Below are 19,252 nucleotides of genomic sequence, written 5' to 3' on the forward strand. Positions count from 1 at the left end.
CTTCCCGAACCAGGGCATGAACCCGTGTCCCCTGCATCGGCAGGCGGACGCTCAACCACTGCGCCACCAGGGAAGCCCTCTTTTTTTTTTTTTTTTGACTGTGCCGAATGGCCTGCAGGATCCCAGTTCCCCAACCAGGTTTTGAACCCAGGGCCACAGCAGTGAAAGTGCTGAGTCCTAACCACTGGATCGTCAGGGAACTCCCTACATACAATGTATCTATTTTTTTCAGATTCTTTTCCATTATAAGTTATTATAAGATAGTGAATACACTTCCCTGTGCTAGGTCGTCATTGGTTATCTGTTTTATATACAGTAGGGTGTATCTGTTAATCCCAAACTCCTAATTTAGCCCTCCCTGCCACCCTTTCCCCTTTGGTAACCGTAAGTTTGTTTTTTATGTCTGTGAGTCTGTTTCTGTTTTATAAATAAATTCATTTGTATGATTTTTTTTAGATTCCGCACACAAGTGATATCATGTGATATTTGTCTTTCTCTGACACACTGTGTATATTTTAAATCGATATGGGATCATAGGTGCATATGATTTCTTGGTTCCCTTTTTCTTGTTTCCCTTATTCTTTCTCCTTCGTATTTTTTTTTTTTTTTTTTTTTTTTTTTTGCGGTACGCGGGCCTCTCACTGCTGTGGCCTCTCCCGTTGCGGAGCACAGGCCCCGGACGCGCAGGCTCAATGGCCATGGCTCAGGGACCCAGCCGCTCCGCGGCACGTGGGATCCTCCCGGACGGAGGCACGAACCCGTGTCCCCTGCATCGGCAGGCGGACTCTCAACCACCGTGCCACCAGGGAAGCCCTCTCCTTCGTATTTCTGGTTTCCCGGTTATGTCCGGTCGTTCTTTGTTGACCTTCAAGCTACAGAATAGGCGATGGCTCGTGTGTCCTGTGGAGGCTCGTCAGAGCCAGGTTTCACTGCAGGGTGAGCAGGATGGGAGACCCCTGAGCTTACGATGTGAAAACTTGCACTGTGAGTCATTTGGAAACCGGGAAGCAGAGTCCACAGACACATGCTTTACTGTCTCATTACACATCTACAAGAGTCTAAGATTTCCTTTTCGGTTCTTTCGGTTCGAAAGAACCGAGATCTGGTGTCATTAGGAAAGCGTGCTGCGTGTTTCCAGGGAGCCTCGGTAGGTTTAGCTTTAGGGTGAGCAGGCCAGGAGTCAGCCGTTCCTCTGGGGACCCCTCAGTGCTAGAATGCTGAGCAACTAAGAGTTTAATCCACGTGGTATCTTCATTTTTTTTTCACGTAACCATATATTTAGCACTCGTTCCATTTTGCAACAGGTTCCATTTAGCACTCGTTCCATTTTGCTCATTCTTTTAGAAGCTGCAGAACGTTCCACCGTAAGGTTTTACACGTGGTTGTGCCCCGTCCCTCTTGAACAGCTCGCACGTGGGTTCCCTGAGGCCGGCTTCTTGGCTCCCTCTTTCTGCTTGTCGGCCAGCCGACTTCGACTGGTTATTAACTTTGGGCTTATCCCTGAGGTCAGTGTTTCCAGTGGTTAATGTCTGCAAGCCCTGTGACGTGAACCTGCCAGGAGGAGTCTTTAGCTGGTTTACTGCGAGGCCTTTTTGAGCCATAGGTTAATATATTAATGAAGACTGTGGCTGTTACCCCACATTAAATAACGGCTGTGAGTGATGGGGAGAAAAACATCCTTAGGCTCTCCTGCCGAGCACGAGATTGATGAGAATGGATCCTCTGCCAGGAGAACTCAAAAATATTATAACCTTTTATTCCTCTGCAGATTGGATGAGTGTGTGTTCATTTCTGTGTTACTACAAAAAACCTCTTACGATGATTCTGAGCTAAAAACATATTAAATCATCGCGTTAATTATATCGAAACAGCACACTGAGATTCTGTCGCTAATCCAGTCTAAACATGGCATCTCCGGCTCATCCAGTGTTTTATTTCCGTTCAGGGTCATATTAGTCAGTTGGGGATGAGCAGATGTATTTATTTATCTTATTAGTTTATTTTGGTCAAGTAGTAAATTATGATAGAATGATAATAATGCCTCCGTTTATATACATCTCTCAGTCACATACAAAGTTGACATTTAAAGACATTGTCTAAATACAGGAGAAGTATTGACACTTCCACACTGTTTTTTCCACTTTTCCAGAAGAGTTTAAGTGGCTCAGAACATTCTGGATTCTATTTTTTTTTTTCCCGAAAAGCTCCCATTTTAGTGTTTTATTTGTGGCGTTACCTCTGGGTGCAAGTAGAGACAAAAAGAGTCACGTATAGTATGACAATGTGCTTTAAAGCAAAAAACAAAAAAAACAAACCGCTACTGGTAGAGGGGTGGGTGCACGGTGGGCCCTAGAACTTTATCTGTCGCTTGCAGATTTCACCCAGGACGGTCCAGGGAGGCAGCCGGGGGCCCAGGCTCCCTGAGACCCCGGCTGGTTTTCAACATCTCCAGGACCATCCAGGGAGGCACATGAAACCCAACAGTGTCTTCCTCCAATTCCTTAAGCTCATTCCCTGGTTAGCCTCCCCACATGAAGGGTCCACTCCTGCAGGACCACCTCTTCCTGGGCAAGGCCTCCCAGGGCCACCTTCGTTAACACGGTAAATTGCTCACAGTTTAGGCTCTTGCCCTGAGAGCTTCACCAGCACAGAAACTCAACTGCAGCAGAAGTCCTAGAGCACGTGGGTGAGAGGGACCCAGGCGGCTGTCAGAGGGCATCTGTAGTGCTGCACTCTTCCTGCGGCTGCCTGATCCCAAGAAGGGGGCAAGCCCAGGCCTATCTCCCGCTCGGGAGGTGAGAGGGGCAGGCGCTCCCTCTTCCTGCCTGTGGCAGCCAGAGTGTGGACGTGAGCCGACGAGAGCCATTGGATGCGACCACCCAGGACGGTGAAACTTTCGAGAATGACTCGAGGCATCCGTCCTTCCCTGGGTCAAGTTTCTCTCCTCCACACTGGGACACCAGGACCGCGGGTGGCAGTGACTCTCCGTGACTCAGCAGAGGCCAGGATCGCTGAGGGAGAGGCAGGATGTAGAAACAGGTGGCCCAGAGAGACCCTGGTAAAGGCCTGGGGGTGGGGGTCGGGGGCATGTGGGTCCTACAGGGGGGAAATAGCTCACGCTGCAGGGACCCCCTAAACTGTCACGTCAGGGGATACACGCAAGCCCGGACCTTGGCAGAATTGGGGTGACCAGAAATGGAGGGGTTGAGACCACGCCAGCCTCGCCAGGATCCCCTCCTACGTTGCCTCTTCAAGGAAGAACACCCCTCAATGGCCAATCCGTAATCTGAGGAGGTGAGTAGGGAGGTCACATGCAGAGAGAGCACCCCAGTCCCCAGCTCCCAGGGGAGGGCAGGGGCTTGTCACCTCCCTGCCCCTGCTCCTCCCCAGGGTCTCAGGAGCCACAGGACCCTCATCTTCAGGGCTCCCCTTCTGGTCCCTGTTTTCTGTTAGCATCCCTTGTCTCCTTTTCCGTTCTCTTGTTTGTTGCTATGTCTCTGCTTCTTGGTTGCCAGTTTAGCAGGGTGCATTCTCTTTTCAGATGGCAGCAATGCTACCGTTATTGGAATAAAACGAATAATGGAGGCGATGCTCCACGTAAAGCAGAAAATCACAGACCACTTTCGATGCCAAATAAGACCTTCTGGCTGTGTGTGCTAGAGAACGATGGCTTTTTATGTAATAGTCTTAAAATCACGACAGCAAACACAGGCAGCCGTTGTGATCCAAGGCACTGTCTCTGTAATCAGATGAGGAAATTTGTGCATTAGCAGGTTTGACTAATGTTGAACCAGAGGAAGGATAAGCAAGAGGGATTTTTCTGCACCCACCTTTGAATACTCACATTTTAAGTATGGTTCAACTGAGCATCGGGTCTTACTGATATAGTGGGAATAATGCAAATTTCAACATGTTTTCCCCAAATTTGGTAACAGCTTTTGCCATGTGATTGCTCCAGCTCACCTTCTTCTGATGAGCACTCAGGGAGTGGCTGTGATGTCGTGGCCCATCTTCCCACCGGAGGTGACGTGTGGAAACTGTACTTCCATTTAGGTTCCACTTTTAAACACCCTGGTCCTGGGTCTTGAACAGTGTCACAATTTTTGTTGCAATCATCAAACAGGACTTTGAAAACTCATGAGGAAAAGGAAGCCTGTTGCGTTGACCCCTATTTCTGCTCTTTCTGTCCTTCCTGATGCTCCAAGATTCCTTCTTTTGTCATTACCTTAATGTTTGGAGAACTTCCTTTAAGCCATGCTTGAAGGGTAGGTCTGTTAGTGACAAATTCTTTTAGTTTTTTTATTTCTGAGAATGTCTTTACTTTCCCTTTATTCCTGAAGGATACTTTCACTGAGGCTATAGAATTTGTGGCCCACAAGTCATTTTTTCAGCACTGGACAAATGTCATGCCTTTTCCTCTGGCCTCTGGGGTTTCCAATGACAAATCTGTTGTCGTTCGAATTGGTGTTCGTCTATCAGTAATTTGTCTTTCACGATTTTTTTTTCTTTGTCTTTGGTTTCCCGAGGTTTAATTATGATGTGTCTTGGATGGATTTCTTTGGGTTTATCCTGCTTAGGATAAGCTCGGTTTCTTGAATCCGTAGGTTTATGCCTTTTACCAAATTTCACAGTTTTTCAGCTATTATTTTGTGGAATCCTCTTTCAGCTCTACTCTTTTTCTCTTCTTCTGGGACTCTGATGTTGTGAGTGTGGGATCTTTTGTTATTGTCCCACAGGTCCCTGAAGCTCTGTGCATTTTTTTTTTCAGTCTATTCTCTCTGTTATTGAGATTGTGTAGATTCTGCTGATCTGTCCTCAAGGTCACTGATCCTAGCCCTTGCCATCCCCGCTCCACTCCTGAGTGTGTCCAGTGAGTTTTCTATTTTGGTTGTTGTAATTTTCAGTTCTATAATTTTTTTTAAAAAATAATGTCTATTTCTCTGCTGAGGTTTCTACTTTTTTTTCAGAGAATTTGCGATTACTCACTGATGCATTTTTGTTCACAGCTACTTTAAAACCCTGTTTGATGACTCCAACATCTGATCTGGTCTTGGTGTTGGTATTGGTTGATCGTCTTTTCCCACTCTGGTGGTGATACTCCTAGTTCTTGGAATGACGTGCAATTTCCGATTGTACCCTGGACGGTGCAGCTATTATATCAGGAGGCTCAGTGCAATTTGGAGCCTTTATTTCAGCAGGTGGTCGCCCCATTTCAGTTTAGCACACAGTTCTTGGCCTGCTTCCTTGGGCTGTGGTTCTAATGGCAGTTTTAGTGCTTGGACTGTTCAGTCTGCTCGTTATCTGGTGCTGGTGGGGCTCCCCCTGGTCCCTGCTGGTGCCACCTAAGTGGGTGGGGGCATCTTCCCCAGGCCAGACCACCTGATGCCTTCCAGCAGGGAGAGTTCCCAGCCCCAGAGCCTGGAGTGTTTCCTGGGCCAGATGGTGGGTTCCTCCCCTGGAGCCCCTGGTCGTCCAGTTTTTCTAGGTGAGGGAGGGCCACTTTTGGTCAGTCCTCTGCTGATGCTGCTGGGTCACCTGGTCTTGTCAGTGGGCAGAACTCCTACTGGACCTGGAGGAGGGATGAGCCTACCTGCCCCGCCTTCTGTTCAGGGCTGTGGGTCAGGAGATGCCTGGCCTGATGCTGGTCGGGGGTTGTGTGATGCCCCCTGCCCTGGTACACCTCCAGCCTGGGCCCCTAACCGATCCACTTTTCTTTTCTCACCTTTCAGAGTTCTCCTTTGGGTCTTTCTAGACCTAATCTGCTCTTTATCTGAAAGATCATATTTTAATTCTCAATACAGGATTTATCAATCATTACCTGTTACTTAATTGATTAAGTTATTAATTGTAATTATCAATTACATTTGTCTCTCTCCTAAATTATAAGCAGAGGACAGCTGAGGGCTGTAAGTACTGTTCTGTATTTGTGCATGTACTCATCAACTTTATTTATGCAAATATTCTCAGTGCCTAGGATAGTGGTGAGCACAGAGAAAGTCGATACTTGTGACCTGAACGGATGAAACTGAAAAGAAAGAGAAGAGAGTGACTGAAGCCTTCTTCACCCCCAAACAAGATATCAGGTCACCCTGCTTAGAACACAAAGGATGGACAACAATTTCCTAGTATAGATCAGGCAAGTGCAAACGTGGCCCACAGTGCAAGCTTGATTCTCCTCCTTGGCAAGCATTCATGGATGGAAGAATGTCAGTGTGACTCTGTAAACACCCTGAGGGAAGAGTGAGGGCACGGGTATGTCTGGGGAAGCACTGAAGGGGGGTCTGGCTGGGCTGTCGCCATGTTCACACTGCCCACTACGTTCACACTGACCACTGGCATCATCTCACTGGACCCTCATCACCCATCTCTGCGAAGCAGAAAGAAGCTCTTTGCCATGCCCTTGGGGCCCCCTAGAGAGAACCGGTTCCTGTCTCCGCCCCTCGGCTGTTACCGACCAGCAGTGTAGCCGTGAGAGCTGCTAATCTAATCACGTCCCACTCTCTTTGTAGGAAGAGGAAAACCATGTTGATACCCACTGCCAGCAAGAGTCCTCCCCTCCTTTGGCAGGTCCTGGAACAATACTGGGTTCCTGCGTTAGTCTGTTGGCCTAACACAAACCTATTTATTTTTGCTAATGAGACAGATGTAGAAGGTTGAGATTTTTAGTGTTAGGCATTATGCTCTATTAGCCAACCAATCTAATTATTTACAGGGATCAAGGATATTCACCACCGCCGCCCCAGTCTACTATTTATTATTGTAATATGTCTGAAAGGAGTTAACCATATTTGAATTTAATTAGAAGAGAACGTCCATGATTTCAGAATAAAGTTTATCCCTGCAAGTTTTGAAAATTAATCGATTTATTCCTACTTGGATTTCTAATGCTTCTGGAGCAATCTTTCACAAAAAGAATAATGGTTTCTTTTCAATGACCTAACTATAAGAAGGTGACTAAAAGTGTCTTTCAAAAATAATCCCTCAGTTAAGGTTACACGTCTATTTGCATGCTTTTTCTTGTAATTGTTATTCAAATAACAGACTAAATTCCACTCCCAGACACTGGCCAGGAGCTAAGCAAGACAGACATCATTGTGAGAAGCGCTGAGCGGACAGCCTTGGAGGGGAAGTCAGAGCATCCGCCAGCTTCTACATTTGTGTGAATGAAGGCTGATGACTCAGGGGCGTAGATAAGAGAACTGGTCCCTGAGATACATTATAGAATCCCAGCCCCTGAGATCTTCAGGAATACACACACACAAACACACACACACAGCCCCCCCCCACCCTCCACCCCCCCCCCCCCCGCCCCACATGAAGACAGGAGGCTGGGTAAGCGTGAGTTCTCAGCCTTTCATTTTCAAAACCACCAAACAAACAAATCAAAGCCCAGACTTTAATGATCAAGTCATAGGACAGAAAGTGAAGAGAAGGGCAACTATCCAGGGAATGCGGACAGTGTGACAGTGTATCATTCAGCCCAAACACTAACTCCATCCTCAACTCAGACAAAATTATTTTTCTGCATTGCAACCATAGCCCTATAGTCTAAAACAATATAATGTAATAATATGATATGATATATAGTATGAGCAGCGTAACGCAACACAGCACAGCACAAGTGTAATATAACACAGTGTAATATAAGGTAACGTAAAGTAACACAACATAGCATGATATACTATAGCATCTTTAACTGTATCTCTGCTACTCACCTGGGTCCTTTCCAAATCCCTCCTGGACAGACTGAGCCCAGGCAGCTGAGGCACACGGACGCTGAGGCCCCCAGCACACCTGCAGAGAAAGCCAAACTCTGAGGTTCCAACTGATGCCTTTCACAAAGACTTTACTTTGGAAAAATCAAAACAACAAAAACAACATTAGACTGGGTAACAGAGCCATACAATTTTGATCATGTGAGTAATAAACATTAGAGGTAGGCCGAAAAAGGTTTACAAAAATATCTTTTCAAATCAACAGTTTTTGCTGTGTCCACAATAAACATTTATCAAGATAGCCAATGAATATAAAAACACATACATCTCTTTAGAATACCAAAACATGCTTTGGGAGCATCTGCATTCATAAACTGTGGGATGAACGGTTTCTGCATGGCGGCCTGACATAATTCACGCACGTTATTCCCTGCCCTAAGAGCGCTCTTTTGCACTGTGCATTATAGGAGTGTCAGGCTCGATTTACATGAAGGGGGATTTCTGCAGGGAGCATTATTGATGGCAAATGGAAAATTCACCAGAAACTGGAAATCAGAAGTACTCCTGAAAAACCCCCTTTTCACTTGAAAGGGCTATAAATCTAAAAATAATCTTGAATTCGCAAGTAATCCTTTTATGCAATAAGTTGATAGCAAATATATTACCGAAGAGACACATAATTACCTTAAAATCTACCACAGTTAGAAATGTATTGGAACTCTTAAAATATAATTTAATTTTATAATAGTAAAAATTACAACAAATATTTTTACTATTCATTTTTTCCTTTGAGTTTCACCTTTTATTTTTCAAATATATAAAGACAAAGTAGGACTATATATAAATTAACATTCCAGAATGTCCCAGGGAGCTCCAAAATTTCTAAATATATTAAAGGCTGATTTTTATTTATTTATTTATTTAGGCTGCGTTGGGTCTTCATTGCTGCGCATGGGCTTTCTCTAGTTGTGGTGAGTGGGAGCTACTCTTTGTTGTAGTACGCGGGCTTCTCACTGCGGTGGCTTCTCTTGTTGCAGAGCACGGGCTCTAGGCACACAGGCTTCAGTAGTTGCAGCCCGTGGGCTCAGTAGTTGTGGCGCCCGGGCTTAGTTGCTCCGCAGCATGTGGGATCTTCCCAGACCAGGGATCGAACCTGTGTACCCTGCATTGGCAGGTGGATTCTTAACCACTGCACCACCAGGGAAGTCCTAAAGGCTAATTTTGATGAACAAGAGAAAGGGAAATTTTATCATCCCTTTCAGTACACGGAACCAGCAGTCCCAGAACTCCTCAGCCTGGCAGACATCATTTCTACGGCATCATCTCCCTTAAACAAGATCTTCTGTGAACAGAAGGGAATGGCCGGGAGCTAGAGTATCTAGACCCAGGGTTTTCTAGCTGCATATTAGAATTTTAATTCGGCTAGCTCAAGGGGCATTTCATATCTCTATCTCCATCTCCATCCCCACCCGCATCTCCTTCTCCTTCTCCATCTCTATCTCCATCTCCAACCCCATCTGCATCTCCTTCTCCATCTCTGTCCCCACCTGCATCTCCATCCCCATCTCCTTCTCCATCCCCATCTCCATCCCCTTCTGCATCCCCATCCCCATCTGCATCTCCTTCTCCATTTCCATTTCCATCTGCATCTCCATCCCCACCTGCATGTCCTTCTCCATCTCCATCTCTATGTCTCTCTATAACTATATATCTACCTCTACATCCATAACCACCACCACATCTATATTCACATCCATAGCAAAACCGTAACTACATCTCTACCCATATCTGTAGCTATGATTGTTCTACATCTGCATCTGTCCATACTGTAACTGTATCTCTATCCCTATCTATAACTCATCGCTTCTCCTGGGATGGCTCTGTAGAGCGGGAGAGTGAGCTTTGGACTTGGAACAGAGATCTGAAGGTTGGAATTGCCTCTGTGGTTTACTAACTGCAAGCCTGGGTATGTTATTTTACCTCATATTTCAGTTTCCTCATCTGTTAAAAAGGGATGACAACCCTAGTTTATCTTGTTGGGTTATTGTGAATTTAAATAATGGATAACATGTGCTTTGTGAGCTACAAAATACCCATAAAAGTAAAACATTATTAGTGATAAAATTTTTGGTTCCAGTTTGGGAAGTACTAATAAATTAGGATAGATTCTCATTTTAAGGTCCATTCTGCAGTGAACAACCGTAGTTCATTTTGCTTTTCTCACATTGGGGGAATCTATGAGGTGTAAAGGAGGAACCAGGAGCCAGACCGTGGAGCATTCTCCTCTCTCAGCCTGTTTCTTCTTCTGTAACATTGTCAGTTGATTCCACTAAAAGATATTGCCCTAAGGTCCGGGCTAAGTCCATGATAAAGAAAAATTCAGTGTAAAGATAAGTAGGATAAATAGCATCACCTTTGGTGCAAGATATGCCAGTCCTGTGATTTGTGATGGGCTCCTATGCTCAACACCTGGGACCCTGGCATGGAGAGAGACTGGTGGCTCTGAGGGCCCAGCGGCAGGAAGAACCAATCAGAGGAGCCCCGTGGGGACCTGGGAGAGTGTGCAGCCACTGGCGCGCTTTCAGGTGCGTTTCATGTGCCACTGCTGCCCCCTAGCCCTGCCCGGCCTCCTCCTCAGAACTCCCCTTCCCGAGCAGGACAAACAGCGAGGCGGGTGGGGTGGGGTGGGGTGAGGCTCAAGCCTCCAGCCAAGGCGCCAGCCTTGGTTGGGGAGAGGGACCCCAACTGCTGCTAACGTTCTGTGACACTCAAGCCCAGGCACACATGGCTCCCATCAGACAAACATCAGGTTAATGAAGTGTTTTCCAAAGCAACGCTTTTCTTGACGCAGAGACAAACAGGCGCCTCTACGAGCCTGTTCCCGGCTGTGACCTCCGGGTCATTGTCGACAGCAAGCCTTTCCAAAGAAGCTCTGTGAGAACAGTGTCAGGTGCCGGAGAGGGAAATTGCAGGCGTGGGCCCTGCCCTTAGAGAACTGACACTAAGGGAGACAAATACACAAAAAGACAACAATGACAGTGAGAAATTCTACTGCAACGCATGACACAATAAAACACGATGCAACACGAGGGTCTCAGGCTCTTTTTTAATTTTTTTTAATCTTTAAAAAAATTTTTTATTTTTTTAGTGTTTTGGCCGCGGCATGTGGGATCTTAGTTCCCTGGCCAGGGATGGAACCCTTGTCCCCTGCATTGGAAGTGCAGAGTCTTAACCACTGGACCGCCGGGGAGGTCCCTCTCAGGCTGTTTTGTGTGTGTGTGTGTGTGTGTGTGTGTGTGTGTCAATGTTTTACACTCATAGAAACCCCCCCAGAAGGTAAACACTTTGGAAATTAGTAAGCGCTGCTGACATTGGAGTAATTTTCCTGTCCTCCCAGATCAGTTTCTCACCACCTGACAGGCCCCACCTACAACCGGTGCGCTTTCAGTCTGCTCTCTCAAGTGGACCTTTATGGCCTAATGCTTTGCTAATAAACTCACACCTGAGCACAGAGTGGAGGCATGTCAGGGCGTCCCATTGGCATTTTACACCTTGCTTTTAAAGTTTATGTCCTGGAGATTATGGGGCTGACTTCCTGGATAGAGTGATTTTATGACACTCACTTGAAAATTGGTTTAAAAGTGCTGTAAAAGAGGAACATTAGTAGCAGGATGTTTAGCAATGCCGCTGCCTGGGAGCCCATAAAGGTGACCAAGATATTTCTGCCAAGCTTTACAAGCTACACAGATCAGCCCTTCCAGCTCCTTAAGTAACAGTTGGTAGAGGGACCGCCTGGTGCTGGTGAGGTTACAGCCGACCGCTTGGAGCTGGCTTTTCAAGGAGGCATCTGCCGTGACAGTGAAGCTGGGTTAACTGTGTAGAAAGGCTGCCTCCTTGGGTGTGATCTGCCCTGGGGCAGACAAGCCTGGAGAGAGGGAGGGGTCTTAGAGAAACTTCACATATTGCTGGCCCCCGTGTGTGGCTTGCCACCCCAGAGCCAAGAGCTGATAGAAAGATGTCAGTTCACTTAGATACAGACAAAGATATTCCTTGTTTTGGACAGGAAGACTCAAATGTTGTAAAAAATGTCCGTTCTCCCATAACTCAATTCCAACTGAAGACCAAGAGTATTTGGGGGGTTCGGAGGTAATAACAAATGATATCAAAGTTGATCTGGAAAAACAAACATTTGAGAGTAACCAGGAAAGCATAAAGTGGGGACAAGAGGACACTCTCAATGGACTCACCCCTGAACCCAGCCCTTTGCACCTGTACCTGCTCACTTCTGGGTCTGGGCTCTCAGGGGTTAAATCTCAGCGGCAAGGGGAGAGTCTAGCTCCCAGGCTGCTGATGTCACTTGTCCTCAGGGGGCCTGTTCCAGGGCTTGGAGCCAGCGGCCCCTGGGGTGGCCTGGGTGAGGTCTGTGTTCTCCTGGTGAACTCCCTGACGTGCTACAGGCACTGTCTCCCCACCCAGGCTTGGTGGCAAGTGGGGACTCTGGATGCAACCCACCCCCCTTCCAGGCAGCTCTGGCTCTGTCCCCGCCCGGTCCCCCTTAGAACCCTTTGCTGGGAGGGGGCCTGGGCATGAAGTAACCTTCTCCAAAAGCATCTGGGCTGCTTTGACCTTCTGGAAACTCCCAAGTGGGAGGTGGGTGATCGCCTCCAAGATTTGTACACGTGTGCTAATAAATATGTACAAGGATCTATGCACAACATCATTTACATAGGAATACAAAACAAAAAAACCTGTAAACAATCTGAATGTCTATCCACATGCAACTGGTTAAATACATGCAATAAGGACTAGTTAATCAATGGACGACTAAGTGGTGAGAAGAATGGAATAGATCTGTACATGTAAGATAGCCAAGATACACTGTTAAATAAAAACATCAAGTAGCAAAATAGATCTCAACTGTGTAATTAAAAAACACATTTATGAGTAGAAAAATCTGGAGGAATGGCTAGAAACCTTTACCCCACCGGGTGCACCCACAGAACGGGCCTGAGGGCCAGCGGAGAAGGACTACCTCCCTAAGTATGGCTTCCTCATGTTTCCATCTTTTTCCTCTTTAGAAAGTGCAATTTAAAAGCTAGCGTAGAAGGTGCTGGAAGTTCAGCATCCATTTCCCAAAGCTCTCAGTGCCCTCTCCTCGGGCAGTTTATGAACTGGTTGTCCAGTCGGAACATCCCCCAACCAGGCAGCTTCCTCGCCATGACCTGTGCCAAGGCCGGAGCACGACCTACACAGCCAGAACCGCACGCGGGGGCCTGCTCCTGTCCTTGGCCGGCAGACGTTTAACGGGGCGGGAGTTGCTCACGCCATTAGGCTTTCATAACAAGGCGGAGTCTGCGGTGCGCCTGAGGACGCATCCTGTCCTCTCCTCGGGCCTCTGTGCGCCCGTCTCCCTCCTGGATCGCCTGCCACGTGCGCCCACGTGTTCTTCCTGCTTCACTTCCTGCCATTCAGCCGGGGTCCTGGGTGGGAAACGAGGCTTCCTCTCAGAGATAAGGTGTTTTTGTGTCTACACTGCCTGGGCGGGGGAAGTAACTTTAGAGATGTCTGTGCAAGTCTCTTATCTTGGAATTCCTGGGGTCCTGCTTTCCCGTGGCTGTCAGATGGTTATTGTGTACAGGGTAGGCGGCCCGAGGGTACACACTAAACTAAGCCAACAGCACACTGGGTGAAGAAGGCCACATCCTGAATACACAGGAATTATTCATGCCTCTTCTCTCCTTTCTTCTACTAGCAGACGCTTGATCATCTCTTTATTTATACTTCAAGGAGAGTTAGCGCGGATGGTGAAATTCACACAATTAACCTAAGATAAAATCTTGTTAAAACGAGAAACTGACACCAAAGGCTGAAGAGGAAGTGGAGGAGGATGCTGCTATTTTTAGCTGTGGATTTAAATTCCCATGTTTCCCTGTAATTTCCCCCCAGCTAATTACAGGTCCACATCCCTTCGTTTCCTCTGATTCGTCCTTGTAAGTCTCAACTCCTATGGATACTACAGCCACACAATTTCTCGGCAAATTAAAGCTCTTTCATGCATTTAAAGCATTCTTTCAGTCTTTAATCTCCTGTGTAAAAGTTACAAGTTTGCTATGAATTTCTTAGAAACTTGTATTTCATAAACATCGATATATAACCCAATGTGTCAATGTCACACAAGCCATGCTTAGATTCTGGCTTTTCAAATAATGGTGTGATGATGATAGCTAATTTTTACTGTGTCCTTGCACTTTATGGATGTGTCATTTAATTAGAATAACCGTATCAGGCAAGCATATTTATTTCCATTTACAGATGAGAGAAAAGGCACAGCAGGTAAGTGACCTGTCCATGGTCCTGAAACCTAGACGTGGTGGAGCTGACATTCTAACCCAGGACTCTGAGATTGGAGACCACATTCCTAACCACTCTCCCATCTAATTACCAAACTCTCAGTTCATCTGACGGTGTTCACAAGAGGTCAGGCCAAGCATCCAAGGCACTGCGCTGCTCAGCTGGGCCAGGGATCACGGGGCAGCGTGGGTGGTCAGAAGCAGAGGCCTGGTGCCTGGGCTTTGACTGGAGCCTAGTGCTGCTTAGAGGTCACATGTGTCTCCCCCATCCACTCCTGTACGACCCCACCTTTTCTCTCCCAGAACCTCAAACATTACTCCGCACTCTTCCCTCTGGTGGCTGACCTTGCTGTTTATTTCCCTGAGAGAAGAGTGGCAATTGGAATAGACTTTCACGTGCTCCCTGTGCAGAGCTGTGTCCCCCTAACTTCACATGTTGAACTCCTAATCCCCAGTATTTCAGAATGTGACTGCATTTGGAGATGGGTTTTCAAAGAGGTGATTAAGTTAAATGAGGTCATATGGATGGGCCTTGATCCAATGTGACCAGTGTCCTTATAAGAAGAGGAGATCGGGACACAGACACACATAGAGGGATGGCCGTATGAGGACATGGGGAGAAGACAGCCATCTACGTGTCAAGGAGACAGGCCTCAGGAGCAATGACCCTGTCCACACTTTGATCTCAGACTTCCAACCTCCAGAATTGTGAGAAGATAAATTTCTGTTGCTTAAGCTGTCCAGTCTGGGGTACTCTGTTATGGTGGCCCCAGGAAATGAACAGACACAGACCAGCACCTCTATCCCCTCCCTGAACCTGGACCCATGCATGCTACCCCTCCTGCACTAGGGAATAATGGCTTTATTCTGCCCCTTTAAAACACCAGCAAATATATGAACTGCCAGTGTTTCATCAGCGCGGAGTAATGGACGTTTCGAAACTTTGATTTACTTTCACAGATTTAGAATTGCTTTCTTGAGAAAAATCCCGTTTCCCCTTCAGGAGCCCCCTGGGTCCAGCTCTGCAGACACTTGGGATGATCTCCAGCAGGCAAGAGTCTCGCTCAGTTTCCATGAAACGATGCCAACTCTGATCATCTGTTGTTTGACTTCAGCCCATAATAAGGAAAATCTTCATTTTAGGCTCTTTCTAAAATCTTTGCTGGCTCCACTGGTATGCTGTATCTAATAACCAGCTCTACAAGGGGGAGGGAAAGGGCCCTGATTTGCAGCATTTGCTGATTTCCATGGTGGAAATGCTCCCAGCACGGCCAACCTCAGCTACCAACGTGAGGTCACTGAGCAAGGAGCAGCACGTCGTTGTAAAGGACACGGAAGCAGACTCAAGGAAAGTATAATAAAATAATTAGGACACGACGGATTTTCAGTACTTTTTACCTTTAAAAAATATAGTTTAATTAAGTGTAAGTTTATGTAATTTAGTTTTAAACAGTGTTGTGTTTAACAACTGGCTTTGCAAAATTCCTAAAAATTAACAACTTGCGTTCACAAGCCAGTGCCAGGGGTCTCCGGCACATCACTGGATGGTCATCACTTACCAAAATTCTAAAGCCCATTTGTTTCTTTAAGAGTGTAGATTTTATACTTGGATTATGCTGGGTCATTAGAGAACTTTGTATTTGGACCATATAATTCCTTTTGATTGAACAATACTCGAAGCCCCTTCCTACGTCAAGGGAATCCCCCATTCTATGAAGCAGGGAGTCTACGCCATGAAAGAAGTGGAAAATAGCACTCACTTCCTTTGCAGCTCAGGTGTGTGCTCATGACCCGGGCTCTGCCAATGGGCCACATCCAGGGTCCAGACAGGAGAAGTCTTAGAAGTGACCAGCGTCAGATAAGCCGTGGGTGGGCCGTGTGTCTACACCCAGAAATGGCGCACTGGTGTCTTCAAGGGACCAGCTCTTGACTGGGGCATCTTTCCTCCAAGTTTGGTTCTCTGGTCCTCCTGGAGATTTTGCAAAGTACCTGGTATTCTTTCTCTTCCTTTTTAAAGAATAAACTTTAGGGGCTTCCCTGGTGGCGCAGTGGTTAAGAATCCGCCTGCCAATGCAGGGGACGTGGGTTCGTGCCCCGGTCCGGGAAGATCCCACATGCACGGAGCAACTAAGCCCGTGTCCCACAACTTCTGAGCTCGTGTGCCGCAACTACTGAAGCCCGCGCGCCTAGAGCCCGTGCGCTGCAACAAGAGAAGCCTCTGCAATAAGAAGCCAGTGCACTGCAACGAAGAGTAGCCCCTGCTCACCGCAACTAGAGAAAGCCCACGCACAGCAACAAAGACCCAACTCAGCCAAAAATAAATAAATAAATTTATAAAAAAAAAGACTAAACTTTAAATTTTTGATTTACAGAAAAGTTGCAAAGAGAATAAGAGTTCCTGTGTTCCCCGTACCCAGGCCCCCTCGCTGTCTTCCTCTTACTTACGGCACATTTATCACAACCAATGAACCAATGTTGATACATTATTATCCTTAGCCTCCTCTACGGCCCGAGATGATTTTCCTAACGTCCCTTGTTTTTGGTGACCTTGACAAGTACTGGTCTGGTATTTTGTAGAACGCTGTTCAATGTGAGTTCGTCTGACATTTTCCTCATGGTTGGACTGAGGGTGTGCGTTTTGGGAGAAAGGCCTCATGGGTGAAGGGCTGTTCTCATCAGCCCACATCAAAGGTGCATGCTGCCAACGTGACTCGCCTCTGACGGTGCTCACACTGACCCCCAGGTTTCTCCACCGCAGTTACTTTACTTTTCCTTCTCTTGTCTGTTCTTTGGGTGCAGGTCAGTAAGTCTAGTGACACTCAGGGGCGCGGAGGTAAGCTCCACTTTTTTTGTGGGGGAGAATTTACCTAAATTAATATTTGTTTATATCAGTATTGACTCATGAATATTTACTTTATACTTTAATTCTAACCCAATACTTTGCTATTTATTTTGATGTTCGAATTATTTTTGCTTTGGCCATTGGGAACTCTTTCAGGTTGGCGCCTGTGTCCCTCTGTCATACCCCATACCTTCATCGTTTTGGTTTTTGATCACTTTTTTTTTTTTTTTTCCAGCACCGTGAGACTTGTGGGATGTTAGTTCCCTGACCAGGGATCAAACCCTGGGCCCTGGCAGTGAGAGCACTGAGTCCTAACCACTGGACCGCCAGGGAATTCCCTTGATCACTTTCCTATTTTCTGGCACTACCAGATGCTCCAGGCTCATCTTGTGTATTTCTTGCCCCAGCCCTAGAATCAGCCACCTCCCAAGGAACCTTGGCTCTTTATTAGAGAATGGAATTAGAAACCATATTGTGTCTGCCTGTCTGTCTATCTATCTATCTTTCATGTCTATCTCTCTGTATTCCCTACTGCTCTCTTCCTCTGGAGAGCCCTGACTACTACACCACTCCTGCAGATCCAGGGGCAGAGGGAGCCTGTACTTACTGGTATGCTTGAGCACATACTCAGGCACACAAATGAGGGCAGAATAATTTCGGGGGAAGGGGAGGTGAGTGGTTAGGGCAGAATGTCCAACAGAGGGACTGGGAGTTTTCCTCTGTGTCACCCACGATGCAGCCAGGTTGTGGTTTTATTGCGTGGCGAGGGGCAATAGTACTGTGGAAAGGACAGGAGTTAGTAAGTCAGGTGGATCTGGGTTCGAATGTGGACTATGTGAACCAGGTGAGGTCGCTTACCCTCTCCTCAGTGTCATCAGTGGCAAAATGGAGCCGACAATACCTACTTCACAGTTATTGTGACGGTTAAATTACATAATGCATGAGACCCCTGGAATGTACTGGTTATTCTACAAAAGCTAGTTCCCCCCCCATTCACACATTTAGTTCTTTATCTAAGAAAGGTTTACTGAACTCCTAATACTTGCCAGGCACTGTGCTTGGTGTTGAAAATAGTGAATCAGACAAATTAGACTGGACAGAAAACAAACCCATATAGAAATAATTTCAGTGGTCCTGTTTTGAGGAAAATAAAACAAGGTGAACTGAGCAAGCACCTGGGTTGGTCTCCAATGCCTCTCTGCGTTGATAACATTCATGCTGCGGTGTAAGTGACAAGGGGGCAGTTGTGACCCAGGGGAAGCGCATTCTGGGCTGAGCGGACAAAAGGGCACAGGCAGTGGGGCCGCGGTAGGAGGCTGAGGAGGTGGGCAGGGCAGGGTCTGGCGTCCCTGCAGGTCTCCATGACAGGTTAGGGTTTGAGCCTAAGAGAGATGGGAAGCTGGGGGGGCCGGGGGGGAGGGAGGGAGAAGTCTGACTTCCGTGCTTATCCCTTGGGCTGGACTGGTGGGGGGCAGACGAGGGGCTGGGAAGAGGGGATGTGGGGAGATGGCTCAGGCCACTTGAGGGTGGCTCTGGCCAGGAGGTAGCAGTGGGGCTGTGAGAAGTGGCTGACCTGAGATGTGCTTTGGTGGGAGAGGCGACAATTCTTGGTGATGGGTGTGCTTTGGGGCGTGAGGGGTGGCATGCAATTCAGGATGACACTCGGGTTTGGAGCTAAGCATCCGATGCCCGTTCTCTTCTTCCTCTGACCCGTGAGAACTCCAGCCGAATCACAGGGTTGTGTGGAAAGTTTCCAAATTAACTTTTAAAACCATAAACAGAGTTTTGAAAGGACCTTAGGCATCAGTAACTGAAGCGAGGCCCTAAAGGCCCCACCTGGCAGAGCTGGAACCTGGTTTCCAGAATCCCTGCTTGGTGTTGGCTCCCCTCTAAGATGCTCCCTTTAGCAAGGGGTCAAGCTGAGGCAGAGAACCCACAGTTTAGGCTACCAGACAGTGGTGCCTCTTAAAACAATTCCTTTATTTAAATAGTGAATGGACATAGTTTATGCAACATATACGATGCATAAACAACAATGCAACAAGGCGCTGTGACCCCTGTCCCCACCCCGCACGTGTAAGAAACGAGTGTTATCATTGCTTTTGCAGCCCTCTGAATGCCTCTGCCCAATCTCTCCTCTGACCTTCCTTCTTAGAGGTTTATCACTGCTCTTGTTTATAATTCTACCACACGTCTGAATCCCTAAGTAATATGCTGTTTCGTTCTGCATGGCCTTGAACTTTATGTAAGTGGAGTCACACTTGTATGTATTCTTCTGTGACCTTTTTTTTTTTTGCTCAGTGCCGTTGCACAGACTCACCCGTATTGTTGCTTGCAGCTGTGGC

The sequence above is a fragment of the Phocoena sinus genome, chromosome 9 (genome assembly GCF_008692025.1).
Source record: "Phocoena sinus isolate mPhoSin1 chromosome 9, mPhoSin1.pri, whole genome shotgun sequence".
NCBI classification, from domain to species: Eukaryota; Metazoa; Chordata; class Mammalia; order Artiodactyla; family Phocoenidae; genus Phocoena; species Phocoena sinus.